Consider the following 16,276-nt stretch of genomic DNA (forward strand, 5'->3'; position numbering starts at 1 on the left):
CTAGTAGGTGCTTAATAAATGTTTACTGATTGGCTTGCCAATGTCCTTTCTAATATGTGTCTCCCCAAATCAGATAAAATGTTCCAGGTATGATCTGAGCAGGACAGCATGGGGGTGGGGGGAGATTATCACCTCCCATGGTCTCCATACTCTTAATACAGGCCAAGTCCTTCTACATGAGCTTTTGGGGTTACTAGGAGACCTGGTCAATTCCCTGTTTTCCCCACACTCAAAGCTGCCTCTACTTGTGCTGATTTCTTGAACCCAAATGTAGGACTTCATATTTATATCTATTAAATTTCCTCTCCTTTGCCTTTCTTTGCATCCCCAGGGCTGACCACCTTCCCTGGCAAGCCAGCAAGGGCTTAATAAATGCCTGTTGATTGACTGATTGATTGTTCATTTCCTCTTAGCCCCCTGAGGCCTTTCAGATCCTGACTGTCATCCAGCAGTCCCCCTCAGCTTTGTGGCACCTGCAAATGGGGAAAGGGGACCAACTCTAGGGGTAGCACAGTTAATCCTTGGAGGAGCTTGGAGGAGCAGCCCAGATTCCAGAGGGATCTAACAGAGCTGACATCGAGCCAGGAATGACTCCGTGTCCAGTCATTCGGCCAGTTCCCAATCCACCCAAGGGTGCCTTCACCTTGCCCCTATGGCCCCATCTCAGATCCAAGGACACCATGAGGGACTTTGGCAAGGCTTTGCAAACATTCCTGATAATGACAGCTAGTGTTTATGCAGTGCTTGAAATGCAAAGCACTTTGCATGGAGTATCTAGTGTGAGCCTTGAAACAACCCTGGGAGGGAGGTGCTGCTGTTATGCCCATTTCACAAAGGAGCCAATGGAAATGGGCTCTAGGACTTGCCCAGGGTCACACAACTAGTAAGCATGTGAGGTAGGATTTGGACTCAGGTCTTCTTGAGTCCAGGTCCCAAGCTCTGCTCACTTTGCAGTCTGACTACTGGTGTAATCACGATGAAGCCATGCCGACCCTTGGTGATCCCTGCTTCCTTTCTCTGTGTTCCCAGACCATCCCTTTAAAATTTGGGTTAGCAAGGAGTTACCTGTGCATGTAGCCACACCAGGCTCTTGAGGCAGGCCCCCCAGCCCTCTCCTTCCCTGCCCTGTTCTTCCTCATGGGAATGGTTTGTTTGGGTCTGCAGAATTTCAGTCTTGAGGGCTTCCTAACTCTCCTGGGCTGACTTCCCCTGCAGAACTGTAGATCTTTGGGAAATGAGGACCAGCAGCAAGGGCTCCTCTCAGATGTGAATCCAGAACAGCTCACGGGTAAATCCAGAATGGTACCCACAGTCCAGAGCACAGAGCAGGAGTCAGAGGGCCTGGGTTCAAGGCCCAGCCCTGCTGCCCCAGAGGGGAAACTTTAGGTGAGTCACGGGATACTCATGTCTTCTTCATTTCTATAACGCACTGGGACAACAGGACATAACCTGCCGGCTTCAGTAGGCTTGCTGTAGATTATGTGATTGCACAGAGGCTCAGGGAGCTAGCTGGCACAGGGGCTAGAGAAGCTAGCTGGCACAGGGGCTAGAACCCTGGACTCGTTGTTACCAGGAGGACACGAGTTTGGATCTTGCCAATACTCTTACTCTCCATGTGATCTGGGGCAAGCCATTTACCAGTTCTCAGCATCTATTTGCTTATCTGTCAAATGGGCTAATAACAGCACCTACCTCTCAAAGTCTTGGTAAGGATTAAGAGAGCTAATAGAGTTAAAGCAGTCTGCAAACCTTCAAGGGCCTCACAACTGTTCGCTCTCATTACACAAAAGCACAATACAAAGAGAAGACATGATTTTTGACGATTGACTGGAAAGCATCATGAGTCTACACCCAAGGACCTTTATCAATCTGCTGAAGCACAAATACCATCTCCAGAGGAATTCTCCTCAACTCGAAGCTAAGCTAATCCTTTTGAACAGTTGAGCTTGAGAAGTTGCTTTTCTCTCTTCCTTCTTGCTCCTCCTTCCTTTCTCCTCCTCCTCTTCTTCTTCTTTCTGTTTTCCTTTTCTTTAGCCTACTTCCTCTGCTTGGTAAACATGTACTGCCCTTCTCCCCCCCCCCCAATCTCCAGCCTCCCACCAATATCCTGTGCTTTTTCTCACTCACAGAGGAGAATGTTTGCCTCATTAATATGATCAATGGTGGAAATGGCTTTCCATTTGTATTTTCTAGAAATGTATTCATTCCTGTTCTCAGTGTGAGTAGTGGGGAATAAGTAGTTACCTGCTTTCAGAAATAATGCTCATACCTTTTAGCCTCAACAGGCTGAGGAGGAAGCCAGAAGACATTGTTGACGTACAAGGGCTGACTATAAAGCCATGAGATTGCTTTTTAAACAATATGCTTCAATTGCTCTAGCCAAATGAGGGCTGATGTTCAAAAGACCAGAGAAAACCAGCCTCTTGACTTTAAAGCTTCAGCTTGTATTTTGACCCAGACCAGGATTATTGATTATTGACCAGACTAGGCTGCAGATGAGTCTCAGTTTATTAAACTGAACATAAGTGAAGGTTTCTAAATAGTAAATCCATGTTCCAAGGAAGATGCTTTACTACTAGTGAGATTTAGTGAGAGGCAGAGTTGTGTAGTGGAGAGAGAGAGCCAGCTCAAGAATCAGGAAGATTCACGTTCACACCTTGCTTCTGACATACTGGTTGTGTGACCCTGGACAAGTTCCTCAACCTCTCTGTGCTCCAGGGACCTCTCTAGAACTCTTAAGTGGCAGAGAAGGTTTTGGCTATGGAGATATACTTCACTCAATGGGGAAATAGGAGGGAAAAGGGAGAATGAAGAAGAGGGAACTAAAGGGAGGGTAGGATTAAGGGAGGGATTAGTCCTAAGCTAAACAAACATTAACTAAGGATGTACAAAAATATTTCTAGTTCTTTTTGTAATGGCAAAGAATTGGAAACTGAGAGGGTGGCCAACAGTTGGAGAACAGATGAACAAATTTTGGTATCTAAATGTGATGGAATACTATTGTCCTGTAAGAAATGATTATAGAGATGGTTTTGGAGAAACTTATAAAGATTTATATGAACTGCTGCAGAGTGAAGCAAGCAGAACCAGGAGAACGATGTATGTAATAACAACAGTATGGCAAAGACAAAAAAACTGAAAAAATTAGGAAGTCTGATCAGCATAATGACCAACCATGATTCTAAAGGATTGTTGGTGAAACATGCAGCCCACCTCCTGATAGAGAGGTGAAAAACAATGGTATGCTGATAAATGTTTAATATCCAGCTCTGTAGGGGGAAAAATGTATGCAGGACATACTTTAAAGTTTAATCTGCATTAATAATGATAATAATAATAATAGCTAACATTTATGTACTGCTTACTGTGTGATGGACACTATGCTTAGCGCTTTACAATTATTATTTCCTTTGATCCTCACAACAACCCTGGGAGGTATGTGCTATTATTATCCCCTTTTTACAGATGAGGAAACTGAGGCAAATAGAGATTAAGCCATTTGCCCAGGGTCACATAACTAATAAGTGTCTGAGGTCATATTTGAACTCAGATCTTCTTAACTCCAGGCCCTTATCCACTGCACTATCTAGCTGCCTACATTAATTTATATTTACTCCATCACTTTCTAAAGTCTAGACAATCAGCAAAGCAATAAATCCAGCCCTAATATGCAGTTTGTTGATTTCTGAGGTGTAAATGCTCACACTGAAAATTTGACAATCCCCTCTAAGAGGGCAGTAGCTGGGGCTAGCACCCCTCTGGGTAAAAGACTCATAGTCAAACAAAACAAATTTCCGAGTCGAACGAGTCAAAAAAAAAAGCCTCATTTTGTACTCTGTGTGTTTGTAGAAAGGATTTTGTTTTCCTTTCGTCTCCATTGGGGGAAGTACACGGATGGGAGGGAAAGAAAATGGATTTTTGCTGATTAAAAAAAATAAAATCTAATTAAAAGTAAAAGAAAACATGATCATTATACAAGTTCATCATCTGACGGTGGAGCCAACATGGAAAAAACATATGTACAAACAAACTATATAGAAGAGAAATAGGAAATAACCAACAGAGAAAAGGCACCAGAAGAAGGGTTGGGAAAGCCCTCCTGTAAAAGATGGGATTTTAGCTGGAACTGGAAGGAAGCCAGGGAAGCCAGGAGGTGGAGATGAGAAGGGAAGGCCTTCCAAGCAGGAGGGACAGCCAGGGAGAATGCCCAGAGCCAGAAGATCAAGTGGTCTGTGAGATCAGCCAGGAGAACAGTATGACTAGATTAAGGAGTACCTAGCTAGGAATAAGGTATAAGAAGACTGTTAAGATAGGGAGAGAGGAGGTTATGAAGGGCTTTGGATACCAAACAAAAGATTTCGGTTTTGATATGGAAGTTTATTAAGTCAGTTGGTAACATGGTCATACGGGTGCTTTAGAAAAATCATTTTGGTGGCTGAATGGAAGCTGGACGAGAGTGGGGAAAGACTGGAGGCGGGTAGACCCACCTGTACACAGGCTATTGCAATAGTCCAAATTGAGGGGATGAGGGTCTGAACCAGGGGGTGGCCATGTTAGAAGAGAGAAGAGAGGAGGCATATTCAGTAAGTGGTGCAGAGGTAAAGTCAACAGACCTTGGCAACAGCTTCGATCTGGGGGTTGAAAGAGAGTGAGGAGTTTGGGATGTGAGCCTAAGGGGCTGGGAGGATGGCGTACCCTTGACAGTAGTAGGGAAGTTAGGAGGGAAGGGAGAGTTTTGGGGGGAAAGATTATGAGTTCAATTTCGGACATTTTGAGTTTAAGGTGTCTCAAAGCTAGTTGGAATAGGCAGTTTTCAGATGAAGAAATTAAAGCTATCTATAATCTTATGAAAAAATGCTCTAAATCACTATTGATTAGAGAAATGCAAATCAAAACGACTCTGAGGTACCACATCACACCTATCCGATTGGCCAACATGACAAAACCAGGAAAATGGTAAATGTTGGAGAAGATGTGGGAAAATTGGAACACTAATGCATTGTTGGTGGAGTTGTAAACATCCAACCATTCTGGAGAGCAATTTGGAACTATGCCCAAAGGGCTATAAAAATGTGCATACTCTTTGACCCAGCAATACCAAAGAGATCATACAAATGGGAAAAGGATCCACATGTACAAAAATATTTATAGCAGCTCTTTTTGTGGTGGTCAAAAATTGGAAATTGACGGGGTGTCCATCAATTGGGGAATGGCTGAACAAGTTGTGCTATATGAATGTGATGGAATACAATTGTGCTATAAGAAATGATGAGTAGGCAAAGTTCAGAAAAACCTGGAAAGACTTACATGAATTGATGCTGAGTGAAATGAGCAGAACCACGAGAACATTGTACACGGTAACAGCATTGTTATGCAACGACTAACATTCATAGACCATGCTCTTCTCAACAATGCAAGGATCTAAGACAACTTCAGAAGACTCATGATGGAAAAATGCTGTCCATATCCAAAAAAAGAACTATGGAGTCTGAATGCAGATTGAAGCATACTATTTGATCTCTTTCTTTTGTTATTTTGTTTTGTTTCTTCTTTCTTGTGGTTTCTCCCATTGGTTCTAATTCTTTACAATGTGACTAATGTGAAAATATGTTTAATATGAATGTATATGTAGAGCCTATATCAGGTTGCATGCTGTCTTGGGGAGGGGGTAGGGAAGTTAGGGGGGGAAATTGAAAACTCAAAAGCTTATGGAAGTGAATGCTGAAAACTAAAAATGAATAAATAATTTTAAAATTTCTTTTTAAAAAGGCAGTTGGAGATTTGAAAGAAGAGGTCAACAGAGAGGTTAGGTCTGGATAAGTAGATTCCACCAGGGGTGGAGAACCTGCAGCCTCGAGGCCACATGTGGCCCTCTATGTCCTTGAGTGAGGCCTTTTGACTGAGTCCAAGTTTTACAGAACAAATTCTTTTATTAAGGGGATTTGTTCTGTGAATAAGGGTCACACTTGAGGACCTAGAGGGCCACATATGGCCTCAAGGCCTCAGGTTCCCCACCCCTGTAACCTAGGCTAAAATTGTAAGCTAGCTCTTCTAATAGGGTCTGGTTAATTTAATCTCTAGCCTCTGATATGAGAAAGGAATGGGGGCAGTATGGGAACGAGTGAGACCTGGTGAGATAGACATGTCCTGGATTGATTCAGCTCTGCTGAATTCTGCTCCCAGAAGGGAGGAGAGAACAGGAAGGATTGAGTACCTTCTACAGTGCCACCCACTAGTATTACATGTAGAAAAGCAGATCAGTCAGCATCATCCATTAGACTCAAATAAATCTGCTATGTTTTCTCTGTAGTTAAGAGGAAATGTACAGTCTGAAAAAGTGGTAGAGGTGGACTGGCCACTGGCCAGTTGGCAGCCTCAGTGCTATAGTTGTACCCACAGAATGTCAAAAGACCTAGAACAAGATCTCTAGCCTATTGGGGGATGTAGGAGGGCATGCACAAGAACCACAGAGGATGGGGAAAGTGGGGATAGGCTATGATCTATACCAGTGAAGGGTACCCCCCATGTCCATGAGTTCCTGTAAAAATCACTTAGTGAATCAGTCTGAACTGGTAACAAAATCTATAGGTTTTCTTCAAATGAAGAGTTACAATAAAACTTGAATTAAAATAAATAGATATTTGTTCACTTTAGGTCTTTACGTCTATCAAATCTTGTGGTTGCAAGATTTTCTGTTTCTCCCTTCTAGCTTTCTCGGAACTCAGCAAGTTCCTGCAGAAGAAAAAAGTCGTGTGTATGACAGGCCCGACATTCCAGTGGTATGTGGGCATTTCACTTTCATTTGATTCATTCCCTTGCAGTCATACCTGTCACTGGAAAACCATAGCTGCTTTGAAATAGCATATTTAAGTGGTTATTGCAAATTTGTTTCAACCTAGAACAAACATAATTATACAATGTCAGTTCTGTAAAGGATCTTTGAGATCCTCCAGTTCCCCCAGTCCACTTTATTTTATAAGCAGGGAAGCTGAGATCTAGAGAAAGGGACTGACTTATCAAGGGTCACACTTGCCTAAACGGCTGAGCCAAGATTGAAACTTAAGCCATATGGGAGTTTTAGCCTGAGGCTTAGAAATGTGCAGCTCTTGTCTATGGCACATAGGTAATAAATATCAGAGAAGAAATTGGAAACCAAGTCTTCCAGCCTAAGTCTCACACTCTCTCTCCTACACCAGAATGCCTCTCTCGATTGTTGGGCTGTGTGGGGTTTTGTCCCCCCAGACTGATGCTTTCATTGTCAGAGAGAGCTCTTGGTGACTTCTGCCAGATTCCCCACCTTCTCTGCAAATAATGGTCTTAAAACAGGGTCACACAGCAATTGTGTTAATACAGAAGGTCTCAACACATTTTAAAATATCTTGTCCTAGAAGATGCTGACATTTTAATCACCTCGAGGGCTTTTAATTGTATAATTTTTGTTGACTTTATAAATACTGTCATTCCCCCCCAAAATAAATCTGTAATATACTTTCAAGCCCTGTGATTTCATCTGTGTGGGAGCTCTCTCCATGGCAATACACCTATAGATGCCTGATATTCAGAGGAGACTTGTCTAGCGTCACAACTAATAAGTCTCAGAGTCAAGATTTGAACTCAGGTGCTCCTAACTCGAAGTCAGACATGTTCTGTCCTATAGCAAGTATCACTTATATATATATATATATATATATATGTTGGCCCTTACCTATGAGTAATAACATAACACAATATAACATGTAACCAGGGTACATGCTGGTAAATATTTAACAGCTGGATTGGGGGGGGGGTAGGGGAATGAACCCAGGACACACTTTTAAGTTTAATCTGCATTATTAAAATTTTCTCATCACTTTTGTAAGTCTAAGTATTCAACAAAACAATAAATCAAGCCCTGATTTGTAGCATTTGCTGATTTCTTAGGGGTAAGTGCTTAAATTTAAAATTTACCAATCAGCTTTCTCCAGCCCATTTGAGCCAGCTCCAGCACACTGCTCTGTGCAACTTAACATGACATAATGGCTACATTACACTCGATGGCTATTGTGAATGAAGTTCCATTTTTTCAAAAATTCTAGGCTATCCCATACTGTTTTGGAGATACTATTAGTGTAGGTGTTCTGAAAGTTGTAGTGCTAGCTGATTAAGGATCTGATACAATAAAAGATAAGCTGCTCGGACCAGTTAGTAGCCACTCAAGAGATTTGAAAGAACCAATGATGTGGAATTAGCAAAAGGGGTAAACTGTGGAGTTCAGGGAAGGAGTCCATGTGTCCCCTGTTCCTGAGGAGGCCCTGACAACCATGGGTTACTCAGAATCTCTCTCCTACAGAGCAAAATACGAGACTCAGTAACAAAGGACAGGCAAAGACTGTGTTTTGAAGGAAAAGCAGCATTGTTCAGCTAGGACATGTCGTTCCTGACTTAATAAGAACTCTGCAGAGGGAAATGTACATCAATGATGACTGGCTCCTGAGTCAAGAGGAGCCATCTACTCAAAGGCCAGAGAGGAACAGAGGAGAAACAGCTCTCTCCTTCCCTTTTGGGCCTCTCCCATCACCTTATCAAGGGGTATGCTGGTAAAAGTTTAACAACAAGCTCTCCATGGGAAAGACATGTATATACAACACTTTTTTCAGTTTTGTATGCATTATTAACATTTTCTTCATCATTTTTTAAGCCTAGACTATCAATAAAATAATCCATCAAACTTTGATATGTAGGATTTGAGCAGTGTAAATGCTCATACTAAAAACCGAACAATTGGTTGTGAGCCAGCTCCAGCTGGAATCCAGTACAACCTGCATCTTCCCTTGGACTCCCAGCAAAAGAGAGAATTTCCCTCCCCTCCTTCTCCAGACCCTTATGTGACAATGGCAGCCAGTCTCCACAAAGGCAAGCGACCAGAGTGGAACCCAGCTCCATGGGAGGTGCCCCAGTCCAGAGGATCAGGAGGTCCCTCAAATTATAGCAATTAGAATTAATAAGTATTGATTTCTGTAATTAGAGTTAATTATTATTAACTGCTGTTAGGAATAATATCTAACACTGATATAATGCTTTAAGGTTTTCAAAGGAAGGAAAGTGAGGCCAGAGCAGAAAGTGATGGCCTTAGACAGCAGGGAGGAGTGGAGGGACTAGAGGTTGTGGTGAGGATGAAGAATAGCTTTAGGATAGATGAAGCACCAAGAGAGAAGGAGGGCTGGGGTTTATGGTCAGAGAGAAGACTTTCAGAGTTTTGAATTGGGAAGGTGGAACACTTGTAGGTGATGCTGAGATTAAGGGTATGACGATCCCTGGATGTGGCTGAGGAGTAAAGGCCAATGGCTTTTCCTTGGGTGAGTCCTTTGTTCATGGAGGCCAGTGAGAGGGCCTCTTCTGGACCTTTTTGTAGAATTTGACACCGTTAATCACCATTTCCTCCTGGATCTCCTCTCCTCTCTGTCTGAAATAACAACAGCAACTACAAATTCTACAGATTAAATTTTAAAATGACCAAAGGCCACATAAGTAAAAAGGAACTCAATTTAGGGTTTTTAGATGTGTTTGTTGTATGCATGTGGGAGGAAGGGATGTAAAATGTTCTCATCTGCTTTTAAATAATATTGAAAATTCAATAGTATAGAAGCAAAGTTATTATGAGTAGTAATAACATTTTACTTTTTTTTTCTTGGAGTCAGGTCAAGGCCAGGAGCTCTATCCACTGCGCCACCTAGCTGCCCCCCCTTTTTTTTGCTTTTTGGTGAGGCAATGGGGTTAAGTGACTTGCCCAGGGTCACACAGCTAGTAAGTGTCAAGTGTCTGAGGCTGGATTTGAACTCAGTTCCTCCTGACTCCAAGGCCAGAGCTCTATCTACTGCACCACCTAGCTACCTTTTACGGAAGAAATACAGAGGAAGCAAGAGGACAGGCAAATGAATAAGAGGAGAGCAACAGAGATCAAGAGAGACAGAAAGAAATGCCTAAAGAAAGAGGAGCCTGCTGAGTTTGAGAGATGTATACACAGGAAAAGAGACAGTGACCCAAAGAAATTTTTTTAAACAATTATTTTGTCACTTTCAAGGTCCAGTTTCTAGTACACGGAGCCTGAAGCACCCAGAAGGTACCAGCATTCAATCATTTTTTCCAAAAGGTGGCTAGTTCTGGTAAAGTGGCCATTAGTATCCCATGCTTGCAATGTACAAAAGTAGTAATCACACAAACAGCTGTAAGGCGTTAAAAACGGTATTATCTTCATTCTGCTGCAACCTGGGTCTGGCACTTGGACAGACCCTCATCAGCTTGCTCAGCTGACATGACTTCCCTGTGTGGGGAGGCTGGAAAGTCTACATCCATGATAATTATGCCTTGGGGAGATGGTCTGTTACTTGCCCTAGTCTGTTAGTCACATGACCAATCTCATGATTTTTTTTTTCCCCCCATTGGCTGTGTTACTGGAACTGGAGTCCACTTCAAAAAGGCCTGAGTTAGCTTTGGCCATCTCTATTTGCCTCATTGGGTGACTCCTTTGCCCATGGAGGCCAGTGAGAGACCATGATTAAGGTTGAGGTGTTGAGGCCTTCTCAAATTGAAGGTTCATGTGGCCATGAAAAACAGGTTTTGAGGGGCAGCTAGGTGGCACAGTAGGTAGAACTCTGGCCTTGAAGTCAGGAGGACCTGAGTTTAAATCTGACCTCAGACACTTGACACTTACTAGCTGTGTGACCCTGGGCAAGTCACCTAACCCCACTGCCTCACCAGAAAGCAAAAAAAAAAAAAGAAAGAAAAGAAAAAGAAAAATAGGATTTGGTCCTTTGCTTCTCCTTGTGAAAAAATGCACCTCCCTCCATCCTTTGCAGGGATGGAGAACTATAGGTATAGAACATTGCATATATTGTCAAATATAGTCAGTGGTATGCTGGCAAATGTCTAACAACCAGCTCCTCCCCCCCCCAAAAAAAAGCTGTAAGCACTGTACACTTTTCAGTTTAATCTCCATTATTAACATTGTCTCCATCACTTTCTGAAGTCTAGACAGTCACCAAAACAATATATCAAGCCCCGACTTGTAACACTTACCAATTTCCTAGGTACAAATGCTCACATCGAAAATTTAACAATTGACTTTCCCCATTTGAGCTGGCTCCGCATACCCCTGGATACAAGTGGATGTGTTGATTGGTTTTGTTAAGGTGCTATTTTTCTGTTTTATTCTTTTTTTTAAGCCACTAGGTGGCACAGTGGACAGTGTACTGGACCTGGAATCAGGAAAACCTGAGTTCAAATTTGATCCCAGGCTAGCTGTGTGACCCTGAGCAAATCACTAAACTGCTATCTGCCTTAGTTTCCTCATCTATAAAATGGAAATAATATTAGAGATAATAAAATCTCCCAGGTTTTTGTGAGGATAAGATGAGTTAATATTTGTAAATGCTTGCTATTAATGTTTTAGGAATGACTTGCTGGGGGGGGGATATATTTGAAAATGTAAGCTAATGTAAAAGTAAAAGACGATTTTTGTTTAGAAAAAATGAATAGTAAGACTTTATGGGTTATACTATTTCCCCCAAATTAACGCGACCATGCAGAACAACACAATACCTCACCTGCCCAAACTTGCAGTAGACTCAAGAGTTAGGACCAATTCTATACTTGTGAAGTATCCCTCCCTCCCTGCTGAAGACCAGTCTGGACTAGCATCCATAGTATTAACAGGTGATGGAGGTGGCTACTGCTACAGGCTAGCTAGGGAGCAGGGAAAGAGGATTAGTAAATCTTTTGGACCTCCAGCAAATCCCTCACTGGAATTTCCTCTTGGTCTGCCAATTCCTCCAGTGGGACAGCAGCCCACAGAATTGTGTGAGGAGTCTGGTTAATTTGTAGCTGCCACAGTTTAACCCTTGATTCAATCATTCATTCAAGAGAAGAATTCCTCCTCCTTCTCCTCCTCCTCCTCCTTTTCTTCCTCTCCTAGTCACAGGAATTCAGTCATAGGCTGCCTAAGTGAAAGCTCTTTCCCTTATTACCAAGCTCTGCTTCTTTATACCCATATACCTCAGCCCTACTGTTTCCCACATCTCTATAGAGATCCATCATGCCCTCTGGGATCCTTGTTCTATCCCTAACAGCCTTCTCTGTGTCAATTTCCTCATCTACAAAATAGAGGCCCTTCTAGTCCCCAAATTTATAATTGACCTCCAAAAAGGAGCAGACCCAGAGGTCCTTAGGGCCTTATAGTCTCCCTTCCTTGGCCAAGTAGGAGGGGAAATCTGTGTCCCCTTGGACCATCCCCTCCTTTCTGCCACATCCCTGTGTCCCTGGGTCTGGGAAGCTCCAGAGGAGCCAGAACCATTCTACTCTGTACTTTCTCTGATACAAAAACTGTGAATTCTATCCATCTTCTTGCAGTCACAGAAAGCTGACTATTCTCACTACTACAGGGACCCTTTTGCATGCTTCCAGAAAGCCTAGGCAAGAAGGAAGAGAGAGCATATGCTCTGCTCCTCCCCCTGCCACAGTCACCCAGCAACCTCTCCTCCTTTGGGGTTCCCTAGAGTCAGGCAGCCAGATCCTGATGGCCCCCAGGTCACTCACTCTCTCCTTCTTTTCTCTGCCTCTTTTTTTTTAAGGCAATTGGGGTTAAGTGACTTGCCCAGGGTCACACAGCTAGTAAGTGTCAAGTGTTTGGTCTGAGGCCGGATTTGAACTCAGGTCCTCCTGACTTCAGGGCCGGTGCTCCATCCACTAGCGCCACCTAGCTTCCCCTCTCCCTCTTTTCTCAGGGAGTTCAGTACCTGTCTAAGAGTTTTCCTCTCTACCCCAACTCCTGTCCTTATCCTGAGGACTCAATTCTCCTGGCTTCCCAGTTCATCAGCTTCATCAACTCCTATAATTCAATCAACAAACATTTATTGCTCATGTACTACATACAAAGCCATGTGCTAGGCACAGAGACAGAAGGGAAAGAGTTCCTGCCCTCAAGAAGCTTGCCTTCTATTAGGAGAGATAATATGGCTATATATAAAATAGTGGGTGTATGATTTCATCGATAGAGGGACCTCCCTGCTGAGGAAATTCCCTCAACTTGGTACCTTCCCCACAATATATTGTCTCAGAGAGTTGCCTGGAGAGCTGTGAAGTTAAGTGACTTGCCCACAGCCCCACAGCCAGTATGCATCCAAAGTAAGACTTGAACTCAAGTCTTTTTGGTTCTGAGGCTAACTCACTATCCATTATATCATGCCACCTTTGTGTTTATTTTTCCAAATAAGTACAAGTTAACTGGGGCAGGGGGTCAAGGCATTGGCAGCTAGAGGAATTAGGAAAAGCTTCACGTAGGAGGTAGCATTTGGTTTTCTTTTTTTCCCAAAAGGGGATAAAGTGAGAGGGAAGAAAAACAAATTTGTGTTCATTGAAAAGAATAAAAGTAAATTAAAAACTATGGATTCTAAGAGGCAGGAGTGAGAGGGAGGGCATTCCAGGCAGGGGGATAGCCAGTACAAAGGCACTGAGGTGGGAAATAGAGTGCCATGTATGAGCAGGGGTGAGCTAGAATAAGTCTCTACCAGTTCTTTGTAACTAATCAATTTTCAGTGTGTTTATACCTCAGAAATCAGTAAAACCTATAGATCAGGATTTGAGTTATTGTTTTGCTGATTGTCTAGACTTAAGAAAGTGATGGATAAAATGTTAGTAATGCAGATTAAATGTAAAGACTGTTGTGAGTACATTTGTTTTGGGAAGCCAGACATCTGATCAGAAATTGCAGTTGGCAATGCAAGACAAGTGCTCAGGAGACAAATTTGGGCTGGATATGTAGATCTGAGAGTCATCAACAAAGAGATGCTAATTAAACCCCCGTGAGTTGATGAAGTCACCCAGAGAGACTGTAGAGAGAGAAGAGAAGAAAGTCTAGGACAGAGCCTTGGGGGACACCCACAGTTCGGGGATGGGATATGGATGATGAGCCAGCAAAGGAAACTGAGAAGGAGCAGTCAGGCAGGTAGGAGGAGAAGCAGAAGAGTGAAAAACCAGAGAGGAGAGGAGATCCAGGAGGACATGGTGATTAACAGTGTTAAATTCTGCAAAGAGGTCCAAAAGAATGAGGATTGAGGAAGGGCCATCAGCCTTCCATGGCCTTCACTCCTTCTCAGCCACACCCAGGGATCCTCATCCCCTTGATCTCAGCATCACCCACAAGTGTTCCACCTTCCCAATTCAAAACTCTGAAAGTCCTCTCTCTGACCATAAACTCCCAGCCTTCCTTCTCTCCCTGTGGTTCATCCATCCTAAAGCTATTCTTCACCCTCACCACAACCTGTAGTCCCTCCACCCCTCCCTGCTGTCCCAGGTAACCTCTGCTGTGGCCTCACTTTCCTTCCTTTGAAAACTGTATCTCACCAATTCAACTTTATGCCATCTGATAACCTCAGATCCTTTATCCCTTTGCTCTGTGATTGTTAATCACTTTCCTTCCCCTGAACCCCAAATCACGGCTTCCTCCCCGCCCCCCCCATCCACCATTTACCTTCTTTGCCCATATTCACAACTGCTAACCCCTGATGGAGGAATTTACATAACTGAGCTGTCTGGTTCTGCTAAGGATTTATACCATTTTACCTCAGCTGGGTGCTTAATGCTTTACTCCTCCCTGGTTGACAACCAACTGTGCTCTGGGCAGCATTGCTCCAAGCCTTCTGATCCTTCTTCACACCCACCTAAAGCACTCCCTCTTAATTTAGCCCCTCTTTCTGACCTTCAGTTTCACTTCATCCATTCACACCTTCTGGGCTACTTACAAACATGCATGTCCAAATCTCCGCCACCCTTTAAAAAAACCCATGACAAACTTACCTTGACCTTATGTTTCTCTCTCCTCCCTTTCTCAAATTCCTAGAAGAAAACTGTATACTCATTAGATGTTTCTACTCCTCTCCTTCCTTTGCAGTCTGGCTTCTGTCTACTGAAACATCTCTCTCCAGGGTTAGCAGAGATTTCTTAAATAGTCAATCCCATAGACTTCTCCGTTACTTACCCTTCTTGACCTCTCTGCAGAGTATGACACTGTTAACTATCCCTTTTCCTGCACACTCTGTCATCCCTGTGTTTTTGTAACTCTCTCTCTCTATCTCTATCACTCTGTTTATCTCCATTTCTGTCTCTCTATATCTCTATCTCTCTTTCACTGCCCCCCTATTCTCCTCCTATCTATCTGACCACTCCCTCTCAGCCTTTTTTCTCATCATCTATGTCACATCCTCTGACTGTGGGTGTGCCCCCAAAGCTCTGTCCTGGGCCCTCTTTCTCTTCTTTCCCCATACTTTCTCTTATTGTGATCTCATCAGCTTCCACAGGTTCAATGATCATCTCAGTACAGCTGACTCTCAAATCTGCCCATCCAGCCTTCATCTATCTTTGGAGCATCAGTCCTGCATCACTGGTTGTTAGCTAGACAGCTATTCCTGGATACAGGTGTTTCAGGATCTGGACACCAGCATCTGTTCCAAGGGCATCTCACATTCAACATTCACCTTCCCCAACCTACTCTTCTTCCTGACTTTCCTATTTTCTGTTCATCCTTAAAGTCACCCAGCTTCACAGTCTCAGATCATGCTTCTCCCTCCCCCTACCCCATCTAACCAGTTGCCAAGTCCTCAAGTGACTGAGGATTCTGTCAAAGGGCCAAACTTGAGGAACTAGAGGGCCACATGTGACCTGGAGGCTGCAGGTTCCCCACCCCTGTACTGATTTCACTTTCCTCTGCCTTACACATTCTATAATCCTAGATCAGGCTTCTGTGAGTCTCCACCCCAAGTTTAAGAAGTGCTGAAGGAAGTTTAAGAAGCTCTGGAAATGCTCTCACCTCACCGCACCTCACCTCAACCCCTTGGAATCCCTTGCTTCCTTCAAGGTTCAACTCAGGTGATACCTCCTACAGGAAGCCTTCCCTAATGTTTTTTCTCTTCCTCAAAATTACTTTGTATACATTTTCATTCATTTATCTTTATAAATATTGTTTCTTCCAGTAGCATACAAACAAATGAATTCATTAAAAAGCATTTACTAATAGCATATGTGCCAAGGACTGTGGTAAGTGTGTGTGGGGGGATGGTACAAAGAATAAACTCTAGACAGTCTCTGCTCTCAAGGAACTAGTTCACACTCTAATTGGGAAGTCAAGACATAAATAGTGACATCATAAATAAATCAGAGGAGCATGGAAAAAAATCACCTATCAGATTTATGGATGAGAAAGCATATAAGACCAAACAAGGGATAGAGATTCGTAGGAGGTAAAATG

At 43.1% G+C, this 16,276-nt stretch overlaps 1 protein-coding gene across 1 annotated transcript in view; it reads left to right on the forward strand.

Annotated features, from left to right (window-relative positions):
- Nucleotides 1–16,276, forward strand: part of RNF128 (ring finger protein 128) — a 191,340-nt gene that overhangs the window by 33,116 nt on the left and 141,948 nt on the right. The gene's annotated exons all lie outside the window — the stretch shown is intronic.

Source organism: Phascolarctos cinereus, unplaced genomic scaffold, assembly GCF_003287225.1.
Source record: "Phascolarctos cinereus isolate Bilbo 61053 unplaced genomic scaffold, phaCin_HiC Scaffold_8;HRSCAF=390, whole genome shotgun sequence".
NCBI lineage: Eukaryota > Metazoa > Chordata > Mammalia > Diprotodontia > Phascolarctidae > Phascolarctos > Phascolarctos cinereus.